The 18,663-nt window shown below is 42.5% G+C and overlaps 1 long non-coding RNA gene across 1 annotated transcript in view; it reads left to right on the forward strand.

Annotated features, from left to right (window-relative positions):
- LOC134564577 (uncharacterized) overlaps positions 1–16,181 on the forward strand; it is a 102,078-nt gene extending 85,897 nt beyond the window's left edge. The window contains exon 4 of the long non-coding RNA XR_010083581.1: positions 12,794–16,181. This is a non-coding gene — a long non-coding RNA (uncharacterized LOC134564577). The remainder of the gene's footprint in view (positions 1–12,793) is intronic.
- The last annotated feature ends 2,482 nt before the right edge of the window (positions 16,182–18,663 follow it).

Raw genomic sequence — 18,663 nt, forward strand, 5'->3', positions numbered from 1 at the left:
TCCACACCAGCAGCTTTTCCTTCCCCCAACACGGCTTGCTGCTGCTGTGAGGAGCTCTGGCGCTGCGTTACTGCTGCCTGGACCTGGATCTGCGCTGCTCTGGGACCACTCCTGACCACACCGGCCTGGATCAGGGCCAGCCGCAGCGCGGGCAGGGCTCGGTGCGTCAAAAATGAGCTGCTTTCCACATACAGAAACTTCTTAGCAAATGAGAAAACAGCCAGAGTCAGAATTTCAAGTGTTTGTCTTCTTGTTCAAAATCAGAAAGAAGACAAAATTCACATAATTTCTTCTAAAGTGTACTTTGCCATTGTTAGTCATATTGTGTTAAAACTTTGCCCTTCTCTAATTCTGGTAGTGGTGAAATGTGAAAGCATTACAGAGATAAAGTCATACCTGGGACACAGCTCATGAATCTCTATCCTATACAAGATAAGGTTTTTTCCCCTTCCTGCCCCTACAGATCAGTTGTGTTTGGGGGTGGTGTGGATACTCCATCAAGGAAGACCATTTAGCATGTGGAATTCTCCCCAGACTTCCGTGATTTGAAAAATAAACTTTTAACTATTTTTTCTGCAAGCTCCTTTGCCAAAGAGGTGCAAGTCAGACAGAGAGCCCAGGAGACACTTCTCTATTACCTTGCATGACCCCGTACCACATGTGTGCTTCCTCACCTGAAATACATCCTCACATTCAAAGTAGGAGGTGAAAGATAATTTTTTTACCTTGCTTTTTTTGGCCCCTGGTTCTCTGAGAGATAGGTCTAAGTGGAGTCCATGCTCTACAGAAATAACCCCCCATTAAGCACCCACACCAGCCCACAAGTGCAGCAAGTCCTCCCACCCCAGAGAAACAATTGTGATGCGCTTTCCCAAAGGGCCAATATCCACACTCCACAGATGAATTATTTATTATCTTGCTCCTCTCCCCCACCCTGTGCTGCTGCACTGTATTTCACACCAAGCTCGGCACAAACCCTACGACAGTTTCTGAGTGTATCAAGGCTTAGAGAGGAGCACTGAATTTCCTAATACTAAAGGGCCCATTTTGTGTTATTTATGACCTCACTAGTGTCGAAGCAGAGACCCATAAATCGTAGGCATAGGCACACTAATTCTAGCAACAGCAAGTTTTAGTCACATGTAATTAAAACATCCCAAAGTCTTTCAGCTGTAATGTATTTCCAAATGACACCACTGGGACAGGGGGAAATGGGAAATGAAGGAATCAGCAGTATTTCAAAGCCACGGCCATTGTCAGCTTTTGGGGCTCTGTACAGCTCTGGCAGTGCTGTCGAATCTGCAGGTTTCCTAGTGCTGTTTTCTATCACATATTTTAAGGAATATGTAATTCATTTCCAGAAACAGCAGGGACATTCAGATTGCTGGGTTACCGTCAGGAGCTTCAGGAGGAACCTGATGTCCACACTGAAAAATAATACCAACAAATTCTATTATGATGGCTCTTCTGTGATGGTATTCCTGCCTGGATTAGATACACTAGAGAGGAAAAGATACTTTTCTCATCCTTAAAGTGAGCTAAACCTCGAACCTGAGACTTCTGCGAGGTTTAAGAAAGTCTTTAGTCTTCTGGTTTTATTGTAACTTCTTGTCAAAGCTTAGGATTAGCTGTTTATTGTTCAGAGCAACAAGGGAAAGATGATGCAACCTGAAGACAACAGAATTTCAAATGCATGCAAGGTATTTGTTATACCTAGCACAGGATTAACCTATGAAATTCAAGCTACCATTGTTGCCAAGAGGTTGGAAAAACACACCAAAAAATACATGAAGGCTCTTCATTAATGCATAGCTCATGGCCATCAGAAGAATAAGCTGAAGTCAAGAGTGACAGCAATGTGCATTGTGTGTAATGTTATTTGCTCTCCCCAGAAGACAGCAGAGGCTTGAGCTTCATATGTGTGGTGGGAATATCTGCAGCTGGATTGAAGGGCATGCTCTCAACTTGGACACAATCTCCATGAATTCAAAGCCATGATGTAGCCCTAGCCAGGTGATCTGGGATGTTTTCTCTCTTAGACAGAACTTTAAACTACCACGTTGCTGGGCAAAAGCCAGCCCACAACTACCTGTGATTGGAAAGCCTCCTCCATGGGCCAACAACTCCATCCCAGTTTTCAAGAGCCAAGGGCTGGCTCACTTGACCTTAGATCGATCTGGTGTGACAACTCCTACTCTTTTCCAGCCTGGATCCTCAGGCAAGGGATGGTGCTGGCTGTAGATGACAGGAGTGAGTGACCAGCCAAGCTGTGCTGCTTCCGGCACAACTTTGGAGCAGATCCTGGACCAGAGCAGTGCTGGCTTGTTTGCAGCTGGGAACTCATGCTGGGAGAGGAAAACAGAACCATGGATCCAGCCCTGTGCAGACCCTACCCTTGCCAGTCCATCAGTCCAGGTTGTTTTTTGAGGGATATGTTGCTCTGTTTGCATCAAATTTTCTGCTGTTGCCTAATTTTAGTGAGCGTAGCAGAGGGAATAAGTTAAAAAAAAAATATTAGTAATGACAAGGAGGATGAAAGGAAAATACTATTTTTGTGGTCAAAGTCCCAGACCTGCAGATTTCTATGGTGGCTTGTTCCCTACTTTCCATTTTTGTTATTATTGTGTCCTTTTCCTCAACCATTCCTTGTATTTCTTATCAGCAAATAATGAGTAGTGGCTGACACATACTGTAGGGAATTATTTCTTGAAGGAAGATAAAGTAAATGCAGAGCTAATCATTGTGTATTGAGAGTCAATTTATCTTCTGAACTGAACTCGGTGGTGGAAAAGCAAAATGTTTCTGTGGCAGGTGCTATCTTGCTCTGTACAGACTATCTCAAAGCACACTCCCACTGGGTCTGATCCACGGTCCATCCAGGGCTTCGGAGGCCAACAGGGCCTTCTATGGCCCCTGGGAAAAATGGAGCCAAGCTGCTCTGTTGAAGGGAGCATGCCTTCCATCCATCCATCCATGGTATGAGCTGGGGGGCAGGGAGTGTACAAATGGGATGGTGCTTCTGGTCAAGTTAGAGGCACATAAAATGCAGAGTCAGGACCCCCAAAAATGCAGGAAAAGTAAAGGGAAGAGAGCACTTTGGACATTCTTGCAGTTTTGAGAAAAAGTTGGGCTTTTTGGTTAAAATTTAGATATCTGAAAAGAAAGGAAGTCTTACTACTGTTATTTAAAATAATGAGAAGAGGCCGTGGTTGAGCCAACAGAGGTGAAAAGGGGTTTTACATTTCAGTGCTTTTATATCTTTGTGACTTATAACCCTACATGGGCTTCTCTGCCTCAAACCTCTTGGAAAAAATGGTGTGTTTTTGGTTTTTTCGGGTGTGTGTGTGTGGGTTTTTTTTTTTTGTGTGTGTGCGTGTGTGTGTGTGTGAGATGACGCTGAGTTGTCTTTGGGAGAAAATGGGGAGGATGAGGGCAGAGATGACAGGGAACAAGATGTTCTACATTCTTGAACTCAGTGGCTTTGGCTGGGCTGCAAGTAAAAGTGATCCTCAATGGTCCTCATGAGTATAAAGCATTTTCCTAATTTCCTACAGAACTGAAGTTTTCCTAAAGGTACCCAGTGCCGTCCCCCTTGCTGGGCAGAAAAATGACATCAGCGTACTTCAACTACATTACTTTTTCATCAGACACAGTGCTCTCAGTTCATATCTACCTGCAATTAGGGACTTATGGGTTTTTTGTTTATGAAGTCTCTGTGTTTGCTGTCTGTCACAAATTCATCTGAAAATTTTGTGACCATGAAGACTTCGGTCAATAATATCAGGAGACAGATCAGAACCCCTTTTAGACTTCAGTTTCCTTTGCCTCTCCTATGTATTTGAGTGTCTATTTACAGAAATGCTGCCAAGGACTTCTCGTCAGTCAGTGTTTTATGCTTTGGTGTTGATACTGGTGAACCATCACAATTACAGTTGTCACTCTGAAACCCACTGAAATACTGTGCTAGCTTACAACAACTGATAAGAGCAGCTTGGGATCCAACAAGTAGGATTTCTGTGGCCTCGGTTTAGTCATATAAAATGTAGATATTTTGATGTTTGTTCAAGGCCTTGACTCCTTTTATAGGTGATAGAGAGGCATAATCTGGTTAACTGTATTAATTTTGGACAACTATCTCACATGCTCTGTGTGCTTCTCTGGAGAGTCACAGCCATCATAGGATGATTTGTGTTGGGAGGGATCTTAAAGTGCATCTCATTCCACCCCCTGACATGGACAGGGACACCTTCCTGTATCCCAGGTTGCTTCAAACCCCATCCAACCTGGCCTTGAACACTCTCAGGGACACCACAGTTTATCTGGGAAACCTGTGCCAGGGCCTACTCATCCTCACAGCCAGGAATTGCTTACCAATATCCCATCTGTCCCTGCCCTCTGGCAGTGGGAAACCATTCCCCATGTTCTGTCCCTCCATGCCTTGTCTCAAGTGCCTCTCCAGCTCTCCTGGAGCCCCATTTGGGCCCTGGTAGGGGCTCTGAGGTCTCCCTGGAGCCGTCTCTTGTGCAGGTGAACACCCCCAGCTCTCCCAGGCTGGCTCCAGAGCAGAGGGGCTGCAGCCCTGGGAGCATCTCCGTGGCCTCCTCTGCAGGAGTCCCTCTTTATACTCCCAACAATGAGAACTGAAGTAGTTCAGACTAACCCCTCATTTAACACAGTTAAAATTAGGGCATCATACAAATAATTTTGGATTCAGGAATTATTTCCGTTCTCTTTTCAAAGTACAGTGGGCAATCAGATCAGATAGAGGCAAATTCAAATTTTGTTGCTTTTATATGCTGGAATATTTTTGGCAGCAGCTGAACTTCTAACATCCTTTAAATACAATTTTTATTGTTAAGTCATGGAATTTTCTCAGTGGGAGAAATGAGAAACGTACTTGTTTCTTGACTACCAATTGTACTGGAAGACAAGATTTGTTTCATAAGAAATATCAAATTTCAGATATTTTTGGCAATCCTACATCAGTATTAATTGGATGGACCTCCAAATTTGTCATAATAGTAATGGGTGTAAAAAAGAGCCCTGAGAAGCTTACAGGTCCTTAGCCTATAAATTTGGGCAGCTCGTGTTCACATCTATGTGCTAATTCCGTTAGACTCCGATTAAAGTTATTGAGAGAAACACTGGTGCAGAAACCTTCATTTAGCAGATTCATTTTACGGACACACACACAAAGAGAACATCAAAAAACGCCAAAACAATTAACCACACTGTAAAATGCAAGACACAGAACCCAGTGGTGAAAAAAAAATAAAATCATTAATTCTGCTTTGTGACTTCAGCTAGTTTTCAGGGTAACTTAAGGTCTAAAAACTGATTCTTTTGTTGTTATGCAAAAGTGAGTTGAGAACCTAATTCCCAGTATTTTTTTTTTACTCACAAATTTTACCAAAAAGCAATACGTATAGCTGGAGAGAAGAGCCAAAGAGGCATAACTCAATTTTTGAGGCTGAATTGATCTTTATTTAAGACCTACAGTCTTGTATACAGCTGCCTGTCATTTGGATGCAGAATTAATATTAAGCATTAAGTATTAAGCAAATTTTTGTTCACACACCTACAGCCAATTGCTGATTATAAGATTTTCCTTGTTTTTCTTTGCTGAGAACATGTGTGCCCCACTCCAGGAAGCATCAGCCTGGGGATGTGCTGATGGGGACATCTCAGTGCTCCATTTCTCAGTGTCCTTGCTGTATGGCCTGCAAATCAGGGTGGCAGATGTCTGCTGCTGAGTACTCAGCTTTTTTTATTTTTTTCCCATTCCTTGTGCTTCATCACTTGGTATTTTTAGTTGCTAAATGTTGCAGAGACAGCTTTTTCAATTAGAAAAGTGACAAACTCTGCAAAATAAATTCCAGCACTTGGAGAACATCAGGATCAATCTCCAGTACTTGCTCACTGACTTGGCAGGATGGACTTGCTTTTTTTTTTTCCTTGAACTGAATGCTTTGATCTATTTGTCTCCAAAATAAATAAACAAAATAAAACACCAACCAAGAAAATTCCCATTTAATGATGCTTAGGAAAAGGCATGTGTCCAAACCCGTTCCTGTGCCTCAGCTGGGGTGTGGTGGTAGAAGAATTAAGAGACTTTGCTATGGATACAGAGCTTTTATTAAAGGCTGACAGTACTTTTATGAACTGTTTTGTGGTTAGGAAATCAAAAGGGTCCAGTTGTAATACACCTTTACCACTGTTTACAAAATCCTGTGTGCCTTATGCACACTTATCCAATATCTAGGAATAAGGCAGATCATCAGCTTTGGTCCTTCACTAACATTACACAAATTGTCTAGTACTGACCTTATTTTAAGAAATCAGAACTAGCAACGCCTATGGGATAGAACTGATAAAAGAAACCTGTGATGCAAATAAATGTCCTCATTTTCAGGTACTGTTTAAATGCTAATGGAAAGTGTTGTGAGAGTTTAGGCTATTTGCATTTCTTCTTAATATATATTTACGTTTTACTTTGGTTTCCTCTTTAGAATGTGCAAGAACTTACACAATCTCAGGCAAATCAAGGCAGTGGCAAAACAGAATTATAATACTTGGGAATTATTTTCTGTTTTTATGGTGATGGGTTTAAGAGTATACAATCACTTAGGAGAAGTTTAGGAGATGCCTGTACTGGAGGAGTCACCTGTTAATCATCAGTCTGTTTTCCTCTCTATAAGTCACCTGACTAGAAACAGATTAGACAGATTTAGGTCAGGAATTAAAAAAAGGTCAGATTTGTAACCACAAAAGCAGGAACACCTTATATGAAGCTACAGTGTCTTCTTCATCCCTATACATACTTAGATTTAGAGGAAAATGTTATAACTCAAATAGAGGTTGCAGTGCTGTTATTACAACAGAAGTCAAAATAGGTGATTATAATGTTCCCCTCTAGGCCCAAGCTCTATATTTATTACTTTTTTCTGGTTATGAGCCTGGTATTGTGTAGCTGTAGCATTAGAGAGAGCTGTGGGAACGTACTCCTAGAGGAGGGACGCAGCAGCTGAGAACCAGGCATCACAGGCTAATGATTACTTAAGAACCTAAAACAATAAACACCTTCAAAAACCTGAGTTAACTATTCCAAAAATGAAAATGAGTTTGGGTCATCTTTTAACAGGCCAGAGACAGGAGACTCTTTTGGGTGTCCTAATCAAGACCAGGATGTTTTACCACCTTGGTCCAGAGTCCACAAAATCCACCTTTGCTATGGGATTTGCTTGCCCCAATGTACGTCTTTAAGACGTATTCCAAGAGAGTACAAGAAAGTGGACTCAGGACATCAGGGCTCTACCCTGATGCTTTGTTTGTTGACTCTTGCTGAGCTACCTCTGAAAGCTGTAAACTCCCCTACTGCAGAAAGCCCCATATTTCAGGGCTAGGTGTTCCAAGACAAATGATGGGGATTCAGTGACAGGCAAGGAAGAAAACAAAACAACACACCCAGCTTGGCCTAACTCAGTTCAACTTGACAACTCAATTTAACTCAACCCAAACAATTTCTGAACACCTCTGTGGAAAAAAAGAAAAAATAGAGGGAGCTCCATACTTCTCCACAAGGTAAAAGACACTGATGTACAGTTACAGATGGAAGCCAGAGCATCTTTAAATCTTATCTACCCACTACTGCTTTAGGAAAGTCAACAGGTGACCCGGGGGACCACTCATGCTTCTGATGACTTGTCAGGAGTTGTGAAGTTCCTCACACCAGTTTCTAGCACTGCCAGATTTTCTGAATAATGGCTCATGCCACAAGAGATCAGTGCTAAGAGGGAGAAAGGTCTGCCGGTGGGGAACATGCAAACCCACACGAGCTTGACCTTGAAGGACTTAATGATAAGGATAAACCCATGAAGTCAGCAGGGTTTTTGCACCTATCACTTAGATAAAATGCTCTGGGAAGGCAAACTTTGGAAATTTTAAGTTTTGCTCTCAAAAAAATGAGTGATTGGGTCCACTGCCTCTCCATCATGCCTTCATTGTGTTTCTGTGATGGGATGGATCATCTAAATTAGCTGCAGGAGCCTAAGGAAACTGCTCTCCCTCTGAAATCAAAGGGTGTTGGACTGCCCTTAGGACAGAGAATAGAAGAGAATGAGTGTTAATGAGTTTTAAAAAGGACTCATTATTAAGATAAATGCACCTTGACACATCCTATGAGTGTCTCAGTTTCTTTCCCAGACAAAGAAAAACAGTTTGAGCTGCCACAGTCCTGACTTTATCTAAGCAGACAGGAGAGAGATCAGACCTCAGTGGTCTCATTGCACAGCAGCTTTGCTGAGGCACTGTTGTGCTACTGGCCTTCTGTGGAGGGTTTCTGTTTCAAAATATTGCCGAAATGGATGAATGTAACTACTGGGTAAAGGTTGGCCAATCAGACAATTCCTGTGTATAATCCTGTGATGAATGCATATCTGCTGGCACCTCCTTGGGCAGGAGCCTGTCACACGATCAGTGTGTGCTCTGCCGTGTCAGTCATTGGTCCTACCAGACAGTAACTCAAGAGCCCCAGATGAACAGAATGAGAAGAACAAAAAAATCTTGGGGTACACAACAAAAAAATCTTGGGGTCTACACTTCAGGGTAACACTTGATGCAGCTTTACAATGTTCTGGGATTTTTTTTTGAATAAACGGGTTCTTTTTTTCTCAGTACTAAAGCTATGCAACTCTCTAGCATTCCAGATGAATAAATGGCAATGCCTGGAGTAGGTTAATGGAAATTGTTTAAAGTAGTGATGACAAATCTCAGTTTTGAAATAATTTTTCGTTTAGTGAGGGACCTGAAGATTTTCTTTGCCTTATTTCCCAGAGAAGTCTGTCTGTCTGTTTTTCAGGGCTCTGCAATACAAATGTGTCTTTGCCTGGGTGGAAGATAATCTGTCTCACAATCTGACATAACCTCAGAGGAGCTCTGCCACAGAAAGCATTAGTTATTCAGGGATCTTAAAATGAAACAAAGTTTGAGTAAGTCCATGGCATATGTCAAGTGATGGCAAGCAGGGAGACTTCTATTTCACCTTTCAGAAGAGCAGTCTGATTTGCAGCAGAAAGGACACGAGTATATTCTGAATATTCGGGTGCCATTCAAGTATTTTGTTGAGAAGGTGAGATAAGAAAACAGTGACTGTCATTTAAAGTCTTGGACTCTAAAAGTGGGGATTATGGAGATGTAAGGTAGCTGTAAGGAAGGAAAAGATCTTCCCCTTTAGCCCTCTGAATACTGCTTTTAAGTAAAGTTTAGGTTTTTACACTGTGGAAACACCCATGTTATGAGCTTATCAAGAGAAGTAAACTCAGTGGTTAGGTGAATATCAATATGAAGTGATCCTTAATGAACTCAAAGTTTATTTTTTAATATATATGCTAGCTTTAGTTCTTACATACTGGTAAATGTAAATATAACCCCTCTGAGATACAAAGGACCATAGGCTGAATCTGAGTGAACCCAAGTTTTATTTTGACACCATGGAGCAACTTTTGACAACATTACAAAGAGAAGAGCCTGACCTATAAAACTGGAAATAAAGATGGGAATGTGGTCAGTTGTCATTTGGAACAAAGCACTTTTCAGCAGTTAAAGGGCAACCCATGTGAGGGAAACTTGCCTGTTAAGCTGAAAAAGTACTTAGAAGAGGATACATCTGTACCAGTATTGTCTTCTGAAGACAGCCAGATGCTTAATGTAGATGAGCCATCTAATTTTTATAGACATGTAAAAATAGGTGAGTATGCCAAAATAAATCATTGCAGCTATGACCTGCACAGTCTGTCTCTATATATGATTCAACTGCAACTGGAAAACTGCATCTGATTAACATCTCTGTAATGCCAGCAAGTTGTTGAGGAGCAGAAGTACTTAATTTTAGTTGCCTTCTTCTGATCAGAAGGCTGTAGGCATGGATTTATGGGGAGAATTAAAAGAATCATATTTATATGTATGCAATGGAAGAGGCAATTAAGAGGAGTTAGGAAAAGCCAAACTTCAAGAGATATTAATATGAAAAGAGAACAACAATTACTTGGCATGATACTCAGGGCAAAGCTAGAAGCAAGACAATTCAATCAAGACAAAGAAAAAGTGAAATTTGGATAGACTTTACAGGAAAGTCTTCCGCAGAGAAAGGCGTATCGAAATATGGAATAATTTGAAATACCTGAAAAGAAAGATTTTAAGACAGGACTTCAACAAATATTCTGATGATAACTCTCACAAGAACAAGAAAATTGCCTGGACAGTCTAACTGGTTTCTTCTCTATTTAAATTATGTAAGTTTGATTTCTGCTTCCTGATATGTAATGGCTTCAACAGGGTAAGTCCTTTAACAGTAACTATGATGTTGTGGTTGATTTGCCTTTGGCAAGGCTGTTACTACTTTTCTACAGTAAATGCTGCACACTATGGCAGACACCCAGAGATCACCTGTGCTCACAGCAGCACCAGCCCTGGCTGTCATTGCGAGACCAATCCATCTAGACTCAGCATTACCTCCCAATCAGACCTAGTTCTGGCTGAGGACCACGATATAGTGGTACCCTGAATTATATTTGCGTGGGCTTTGCAGGAGATACCTATTTTGCTTGCTCAATTTTTTTTTTAGCACCTAGTCATGAGGGGAAAAAAGGTAGTGGTGAGTTGTCTACTTGCTTAACCCTTGGCCCCTGAAGAGCCATTCCTGTGTCTGTTGTGCTAGGAGGCATTTGGGTACTTGAAAGCAGCTGGGATAGCAGAGCCTCTGTTGGAAAATCAGGAAAGATATTCCCAAGGAATGAGAAAATTAGGCGAGATAGACATTCAGTTGAACTGTAATTCTTAACAAGATGTTTGTTGCAGCAGTTGCATTGTGAATGGTGGACTTTGTTGTATCCCCCAATTAACATTACGTGGAAATAGAAATATGGAGTTCTGAGGGACACTCCAAACAGTTATGAATCTGTGTCCATTTCAAGAAATTATTTCATCCAAAAAAGACACAGTTTTTGAAAACATTCAAAAAGTGAATTCACTGAAGTGCTGTTACATATGAAATATTTCAACACAGGAAATGCCAAAGCAATCCTGGTCAGTATTTTTTAAGAAATATTTTGACTTTTGTTTCAAAATATTTTTTTAATTTAAAAATTGACTGCAGTGAACAGGAAGAAAAAAAAGATTAAATAAAAAAAATCCCTAAATAGTCTCAGGACACAAGAAGAGGTTTATTTTTGGAGTGAACAAATTCATTCAAGTTGACCCGAAATGAAGTTCATTATTATGCTTTCTTTTGCCTAGCTGGAAATCCTGAACATACTTTCTAGTAGACCTGCCCGGGATTTACTCTTGGATTTCTTTTAGGCCACTGAATAGAAAAAAAACAGAAAAAAAAATATTCCGTCTCTGCTGTGGAATGTGTTTCAGGGAGCAGTCTTGCCCTGGTTGGAGATGACACTGCATCTTTCTTATCTCTATGACTAACTTCCAGACACCCAAATTGCCTCCTGACATATGGAAGATGTATGGCCAGGATTTTTTGTACAAGCCAGACTGCAGCAGATGGGTGAAATATACAGCACTCTGTCTTTGATTTAGCAAAAATAATCTACTTCGCATTCATGGAGACTGCATGGTTTTCCCATGAAGGTTCTATGCAGGCTGACGTCTCTAAGGGCTCTGCTAAAATTTCAAATAATGTGTAACTTGATTATGCTAATTTTTTCTCCAGTTAGGGAGAATATAGTGTATTTGATGCCCTTTTCCTCTTCCCTGACCAGCTCTATGACATTCTGTGCTTTTTCAGAAGAGCATTAGAGTCTTAGAGTCTTAAAGCCATAGGAAAACTTCAGCTTCTCAGGTGTCTGGTGGAACAACCACAATTAGCATTGTCCATGTGCACATGGACATTTAGTTGGCCCCAAGGATGGCTCCCAGTGAGCTCCAGCTCTCAAGCTGATACCTCAGTTCAACTTCTTACCCAACAATGACCTGGCCTACCCAGGGTTGTGCATGTCCTGTGATGGGATAGTCATAGAAGACATTTGGGTGGCAGCCACACTAAAGTAACAACCCTAATATTCTGCCACTCAGGACACGACACTGAGTTTCACTACCCATAGGCATTAGGGGCACTGAGAGACCAATAAACCACGTCTGCCTGAGGAGCCAGATGGTTCTGACTCCCAAAATCCTGTTATAAATGTCTGTAAGATGTGTATAAGCCAAAGGCAATGAAACTCTTTCAAGCTCAATTTACATGCGGTCACGCCAAATTCTAATTTCACGGTACAATTTTTCCTCTCTGTTGTCACACCTGAGTGGTGAGACAAACTGCTTTTCGAGGTGGGGAGGAAAAAAGAGGAAAAAAAGTAAAATAAAAGAAGTAGGCACTCAAATCTATCCACCTGTGCTGGGAATTGGACTCCATTCAAGGACCATATGCTGAAGGGATGCTTTCCTCATGCTTCAAATAAGGACATGAGGGACACAAGGAGAAGAACAAGGCTGGCCCTATCTCTGTTCACTCTTGCTGGTGCTGGCAGTGTTGCAGAGCCAACCCATTTCACTAAATGAGCCTTTTCCACGTGGTGTCCTTTGTGTCTTAGAGGTCTGCTCCTTCCAACTCTACTAAACTCTCAATTTTCAGTCTCCTTGGTGCCGTCTCATGTACCCCACAGAGCAAGGACAGAGAGCCTCAGCACTATTTTTGAGGAGTCAGAGTAGTCTCTTGCTAAGCACACGTTTTGGTTTTTTTCCCCTTCTTTTTGTAATTTTTTTTTTGTTTAATTTTCGGTGCTAGGCTATGCAGCAGGAGCAGGCAGATGGACTGCAGCCCTGCTCTGTACACCAGGTGGCCTCAGCGGTATGTGCTTCAGCCCTGATCATCTCAAGGTGCAACCACCACTCCTGACGATGCCCTTTTTGTTTGCGGTGATCTGAGCATGCCTTGCAGTGCAGTGAAACAGAGCCAAGAATCGTGCAACAGGAGAACATGTAGGAGATAAAACACGTGCACGGATGGGATTGATATCAGAAGGCATCTGTTAAACACACATAATGTTTGTATGAAACAGCTCTGCAGACAATGAGTACTACTGTGTTGTAGCTACCTGGAGGGACAGAGAGTTGTTATCCTCTTCTCTTAGAATAAAGTTCTTAAAAAATAAAAGCCTCAGCCACAGGCAAGCATTTTGCATGTTGCCACATAGTGATTTATTCATTAAAGAGGAGAACGGAGGAACCAACAGGTGACTGATAAAACTGCTGTGTGGGAAACTGCAAGAGGGTCTCAGTGAGAGGCTGATTGTTCCCATGGAGGGAAGCTACTGGTGGAATCTCTCATCTCACTGTACACAAAGCAGGAGCACACTGATTAAATCTGCTGGCCACATGAAGTTAGAGGATGCTATTAGTGAGATGGAAAATAGTGAGTCACAGAAACTTGGCAAGGCTCAGTCATACAAAATGTAGGTTGTCCACCCGTGGTGGCAGTCATCTGACAAAAAGGAAATTTCTGTGGAGGAGTTACCATGAATTCTTGTTACTGTTACCAGCGACAAAAGCACTTTAAACATACTATCCGTATCTTTTTAAAATGGATACCTAAGGTACATTTAAAGGACTTTGCACTAAATGTAGCTATCAGTCACTCATGATGGTAAGAACTCCATAAGGACTCTGGGTCAGCTGCAGATGCATGAACTGTGCTCATCTAGATGCTGGAGATTAATTATATGTTGCTTTAGAGGAGAATAATAAATTCTCTGCAAGATGGTGCCATCCACACGGAGGGATAGAGGAAGGGCAGCTTGATCTGCTCAAGCGTGGAGACCTCTGATCTGATTTTCAAATTGGAAAACAGGGAAACAAATAAAAACTGAAAGTGAGCTATGATTCTGGAGTGTTCAGTCAATGTATTTCTTGCACTGAAAGTCCTGCTGTGAGGCAGAAATGAATTTCAACGAGGAACAAGTGCAAGGGCTGTCTGTGATGATGACCAGGCAGTGATCATCACTTCAGAGAGGACAGAGGTAGTTTGGCCAGAGGAAAGGGAAGGGAAGTTCTGGGAAGGGAAGTTTTGGGAAGGGAAGTTCTGGGAATGGAAGTTCTGAGAAATTCTGGGAAGTTCTGGGAAGTTCTGGGAAGGCAAGGCAAGGCAAGGCAAGGCAAAGCTGTGGGATTTTCCAGATGCCATCCAAAATTTCTTTTAGCAGATTAGCCTTTAGGTTGTAAACCACCTCTATCTTTCCTCAGTATTATCAAAGACAGAGCCATGTTTTCATTAATTTTTTTTGAGCTGTTCCCCACATGGCATGCTGGCTGCATCTCTCCTCAGCATGGCTTCTTTCTATGCCATGCCTACAGTGACCTGGTCAAGCACTGTCCCAGACCCTAAGCTTTCCCATTCCCTGTAGGGCTTACCAAAGATTGTTCAAATGAGCTTCTCTGATGGCATGGAGGTAACTGGGCCCAATCTAGACCGGGGTCAGTGCCACATCCTATAGCTTGACATTTCTTCTTTTTTCCCTTCCCTCTTTAGCCTTGCAAAAATAGGAGGGGAACTTGAATGCTGAGAAATCACAGTAGCCATGAGGATTGCAACAGCTTGCCAGAATGGAGGGATACATGACTGGAGAGACAGAAAAATCACAGAGAGATCTGAAAGAGGGAGGGAATGAAGAATTAAAGTGATCAACACCTAGAATTAAACTATCAGTCAACAGAGATTAAATGCAATAGGAAACAAGGCAGGGCTATGCAGTACCTGACGTATTCTATTTCAGCAGTGGGAAAACTCTCCTACCAGAAACTAGTTAGTGGTCAAATAACCCAGGTTGCTTAGAGAAGCTGTGGCTGTCCTATCCCTGGAAGTGGTCAAGACTCGATTGGACGAGGCTTGGAGCAACATGGGATAGTGGAAAGTATCCCTGCTCAAGGCAGAGGGATTGGAGTGGGATGGACTTTAAAAGCCCCTTCCAAACCAAAGCATTCCGTGATTTTGTGATTCTAAGTTGGTTAAAACACGTGAAATAATTGAAACTCCACCTCCCTTGGTTTTGTAAAGGAAAACCACAATCCTTCCTTCTACTTGAACCCTTTGCATATTTGCCAAAGGGTGACATGAGAGAGGACAGGTGGGCAGACTGCCTCAGGGCATTCCCCACTCATCCTCACCTGTCATGGAGGGCCACCAAAGAGCAAGTGGTTGGCTTCTAATGGGACAAGGCTCAAGAAGGTTTTGGTAAAAGATGAAATAATTGGATGTGTCTTATAAGAAGGAAGTAGGCAGTAGGAAAGGAGGGAGGGTGTGGTTTGGAGGTGGCAGAGTTACTTGTGGATGGTGGTGAAGCACATGGGTGAGTTTAAGTTCAGGCATGCAGCTCAAGAGTTAGACCAGAGACCACAGCAAAGGCCTGGTAAGGATGTGCTGAGTCAGATCCTGGGCAGTGGGGAGAAACATTTCTCATTATTGTAAACTGTTTTTTTCCCTCCTGCACTGCTTAATTGATCTCGGGAACTTGCTAAGTAAAGTATTACTGGGCATGCAATTTTGCAGGAGGAAAATATAGCTGGAAAAGCTCTGAGTTATCTCACAGAGGATAGATGCATAATGGGAGCACAAAATAACATAAACTCTCATACTACAGGGTATACAGTCATTACTGCTGACAGGTTTATACAGCAAAATTAGTCCATAATTGCTCAAAGGGAATTCTTGTGTCTTCCTCTGAGGAACTCTCGGAGGGAGAATCTGGATTAAAAGCACTTCTAATTGTATTCAGTGCAACTTTTCCTATATCTTAGCAAATATTTTCCATTTCTGACTCATATAATATGGAAAAAAATCATATCTCCTGCAGGTTACGTAAATTTTAGTAAAAACAGAAGTTTGATTTTTGTGAACGGGATTCCTGGGAAAAGCGGCAAGATCCAAACAAAAGCAGTACATGAGCTGTTTTACAGGGTCATCCTACCTGCAGGCATCTAATGGAACTGCAGTTGTGCATAGTCAGTGAACATCTCCCATTTAATCAGTGCCTTAATTGCAGGGCCTCCTGAGACTTTTTTACAGGGTCCCCTGAGACTCCTTTGTCTTTGTAGCATTATGTCCAGATGCACAGAAGATGGAACCCCTTCCCTTCCCTTCCCTTCCCTTCCCTTCCCTTCCCTTCCCTTCCCTTCCCTTCCCTTCCCTTCCCTTCCCTTCCCTTCCCTTCCCTTCCCTTCCCTTCCCTTCCCTTCCCTTCCCTTCCCTTCCCTTCCCTTCCCTTCCCTTCCCTTCCCTTCCCTTCCCTTCCCTTCCCTTCCCTTCCCTTCCCTTCCCTTCCCTTCCCTTCCCTTCCCTTCCCTTCCCTTCCCTTCCCTTCCCTTCCCTTCCCTTCCCTTCCCTTCCCTTCCCTTCCCTTCCCTTCCCTTCCCTTCCCTTCCCTTCCCTTCCCTTCCCTTCCCTTCCCTTCCCTTCCCTTCCCTTCCCTTCCCTTCCCTCCTTCCTAGAATTAAAGACTATAAATCCCAGCATGCACGTTAGTTTGGGGAACTGACTGAGAGACAAACACATCCCAAGGTTCATAGGGCATGCAGTTTCCCTGAGATGTCCAGTAGGTGCTGTTTACTGACCCTTTGGTGCTTGGGCCTTTAGGTTCCTCAGGTCATACACATTCACAGCAAAGATTGAAGGGAACCACTGTCTGATTAGCCTGCAGGATTCCTATCTTTTAAGGAAAGAAAGTAGGCTCTTGAGACCTCAGCTGGTGTCTTGGGCAAGAGATCCTGAATTCTGTGGATGTGCCAGCTAATAGAGTGAAATGTCTGAAGAGGAAAAGAAAAATTATTCTTCAGGATGGTAGGAACATATGATGGAATTCCCCATCCTCTGATAAACATATCTACAAGCAAGTGATCAAACTGAAATACTTTTGGTTCATAAGCAGCTAATCTGCAAAGAAATCTCTCCCCTGTTCCTCCCATCATCTTCACAACATTGTTTTCATTTCTATCTAGATTTGTTTGCTTGTTAGTCTGTGGCCTCCCCCTAAGGATGCAACTGCAGATGGATAAATTATTTTATTTTATTAAATATTATTCTTGGCTTTTTGGAGATGTTTTTTGTTTTGCTTTAATGATTATTCCTTCTGGTGTTATTTCAGTTTTCAATTACAACTTGTGTGTGTATGTGTCTGGTACACTACCATTTTGTAAATGGATGTATGCACTTATTGTTAATTGATTCCCCAAATAAAACCAAATGCTTGCATTGAAATAATGTATTATATTTCTTGCATGCCACTGAGCTGGATGCCTTCCAGTTTGGCATCTACTGCTGCTCTAGAGATGGACATTTTTCTCTCCCTCCCCATACCCCTGGAGTGAACAGAGATGATGTTATGCCAATTTTCTCTGCAGACCTCACATTGTTGGTTCATGTCTCTGGAAAAAGGTGGCCAAAGCTGCACCTCTGAGTGTGTATTTAGGCATCTAGACAGACAGTTGCTTTTAAAAATACCCCAACAAAACACTGAACTGTCAGCAACCCACACAGGCTTCAGTGAGGGTTTTCTTCCCTGAAGTCTGGCCATTATGAAGGGTATTTTTCAAAACCAGCCCTTGTTGGCCTATATCCGCTCCTACCAAAACCGCTGTCTGCTTGAGAGTTATAGCAGAAATGAAAATTAATCCACAATTGGTCCTTCAGCCAGTTTTTGCAATCCAACTTTTTTTTCAGGCTTTAGCTAGAAAACACAACTGAAGTCCCCGATGGTGGGACCATGCACTTCAGCAGGTTTCAGCAGGTCATCTAGTCCTTTTTTATGCCAAAAAAAGAAAGACAATCCCCTTTCAACTGTGATTCATCCCACATATTACAAACATCTATCTCAGGAATAGATGAATCATTTCCTGAAGGTGCTTCTCTTACTCTCTCTGCCATCTCTCCATTCAGGAAACCTAGAAGAAAGCTTAAGAGAGACTATAAATTGTAGATAGCTAAAAGGGGGGAGATGAATCCCACTGTGAACTGAAAATCAATGACTGTTGATTAATTGAATTCTTAACTTCAAATGCTGTCAGCATTTCTGTTTTGACAGTTTGAAATTTTATATTGCTAATTACTTCCTGCCATTTTTTACAAACCTTCCCCCCCTCCCCCAAAATATTAAACTGGTCCATTGTGCTGTTGTGGACATCTGTGATGGGAATTACTTGGACAATCACAGGCATCTTGATGTTGTTTGAGACAGTGAGGGGTTTCATATTTGGTCTTAAGCTGCCAGAATGAGTCAAGTTTTCCATAAGACATAGAAACACTTGTATCTGTTAGCATGAGTCCAGAGGAGGCCACAGAGATGCTCCCAGGGCTGCAGCCCCTCTGCTCTGGAGCCAGCCTGGGAGAGCTGGGGGTGTTCACCTGGACAAGAGACGGCCCGAGGGAGACCTCAGAGTCCCTGCCAGGGCCTAAAGAGGTGCCAGGAGAGCTGGAGAGGGACTTGGGACAAGGCATGGAGGGACAGGACACAAGGGAATGGCTTCCCACTGCCAGAGGGCACAGAGAGATGAGATATTGGGAGGAATTCCTGCCTGTGAGGATGGTGAGGCCCTGACACAGGTTGCCCCAAGAAACTGTGGCTGCCTCTGGATCCCAGGGCCAGACTGGATGGAGTTTGGAGCCACCTG

The sequence above is a fragment of the Prinia subflava genome, chromosome Z (assembly GCF_021018805.1).
Source record: "Prinia subflava isolate CZ2003 ecotype Zambia chromosome Z, Cam_Psub_1.2, whole genome shotgun sequence".
NCBI classification, from domain to species: domain Eukaryota; kingdom Metazoa; phylum Chordata; class Aves; order Passeriformes; family Cisticolidae; genus Prinia; species Prinia subflava.